The sequence below is a fragment of the Tamandua tetradactyla genome, chromosome 12 (genome assembly GCF_023851605.1).
Source record: "Tamandua tetradactyla isolate mTamTet1 chromosome 12, mTamTet1.pri, whole genome shotgun sequence".
NCBI classification, from domain to species: domain Eukaryota; kingdom Metazoa; phylum Chordata; class Mammalia; order Pilosa; family Myrmecophagidae; genus Tamandua; species Tamandua tetradactyla.
This window is the reverse complement of record NC_135338.1, coordinates 27,507,714-27,509,405: the sequence shown is the minus strand read 5'-3', so window position 1 is coordinate 27,509,405 and position 1,692 is coordinate 27,507,714. Positions and strand designations below refer to the sequence as shown.

Here is a 1,692-nt window from a genome sequence, read left to right as displayed (position 1 = left end):
TGTGTCCTTCATTGGACATTTTCTCAAAAAAAATTAAAGCCATGGTTAACACCAGTTTTAAGACGGTATACTCTGAAGGTACTTTTTCTTCCCATTAATCATCTGGTTATAATAAATGGATGGAATAATTATTTACTAGTGATGGCTGGTCTGTTGCTTGCCAGATTTCTTTAGGAAGAGCTGAACTGTTAGGGAGAAGAGAAGCCCAAGAAGTAGATGTTGAGCTTTGTTGGAGTAAATATGAAGATAAAACTTTTTTCTGGAAAAATTATACTTGTTTCTTGGAGAAAATAACTGCCAAACTCTTATATTTCAAGGTATTTCCTAGAACTTCAAAACACAAGAGCTTAACACAGAAATAGAAGGTTGGTAAATTTATTGTCTTTATCTGAAAAATCTTCTTAGAAAATTGCAGTTTGGTTTAGCTCTCAGAAGCCCGCTCCTGAGCTCTGAGGAAACTTGCCTTCTTCTGAGCTACCCGATCTTTCTTTTGGGCAAGAGACATTTGGGGACGGTTCCACCTCTTCTTTTTAACTTCTTTCTTAGGCTTTTTCTCATAGACAGGATTCTCTCGAATAGTAGCATCGGCTTTCTTATACATCTCCTCCATCATGTCTGGAGTTACGTTGTTCTTTATGTATTGAGAGAATTGTTTCTTGTAAGCATCTTCATCTTCCTCCATTAGGGAACGCATATAATCTGCAACATTCTGGCCCGTGATGTGCTTCCAAGGTACTTCTGCATTGAATTCCTTGCTTTCTGAATCGTAACCAGGGAATCGTTTGGTACTGTGAGGAATAGACAAGCCTCCATCCACAGCTCCTTTCAGAGCCCCAAAAACTTTATTTCCAGTGGTAGTTCTGGCAAGCCCTGCATCCAAATAGCAGGTAAAGGCACCAGGTTGACCATCAATACTTTCCACATTGTATTCATCTCCTGTCACCTCCACTTGGCCTTCATAGATCCTATCCATGCCAAACCTATTGAGAAGCCTGCGGGCCAGCAGCAGGCCAGTACAATATGCTGCAGCATAATTTGTCAGGCCAACCTTCACACCATACTTTGGGAGTTTGTGAGCATAAGCTGTGCAGACTATCATATCCCCTTCTATACGGGCATAAGCAATCTGACAAATGATATCCCTGTTAGTTACACAAATTATCATCCTGTATTTGGGGGTGTTGTATTTATTTTTATCCTGGATTACCAAGCGTTTCCGAGCATAGTAATCAGTTTTACCCTCTCGTCTTCTTCTAAATTTCACTTGGTATCTCTTGAAATAGGCCTTATTCTTGACAACTTTAACAAACCCCATCCTGCGGAACAGAGACCGGTGTCTGTGGCTCGCCCGCATCTTGTTGTAAATTAATGTAACCGAAAGTGATGCTAATCACTCTCAACAATGCAAGATCAAAAGTGGTTTTTTATCATTTTTAATTTTGAGGAGGAATTTTCTGCTGATGCAACTGTTACTGGAGTTTAAGAATATTTCATGGGCTGTGACATTGGGATTAATTTTTTTTTTTTGGCATGGGCAGGCTCCAGGAATCGAACGGGATTAATTTTTGATAAATTATTTCAAAATACAAACAGTAATGCATCTAAAGCTGATTATTTTTGTGGAACAGTTTTTGTAAACAGATTTAATTCTTCATACAATTCAGATCCATGCAGGTCTGAATTTAATTTTAA

General features: G+C 38.7%; 1 pseudogene; it reads right to left on the bottom strand.

The window, feature by feature from the left end:
- Positions 1–290: 290 nt before the first annotated feature.
- On the bottom strand, positions 291–1,343 carry LOC143651282 (large ribosomal subunit protein uL18 pseudogene; annotated as a pseudogene).
- Positions 1,344–1,692: the final 349 nt, after the last annotated feature.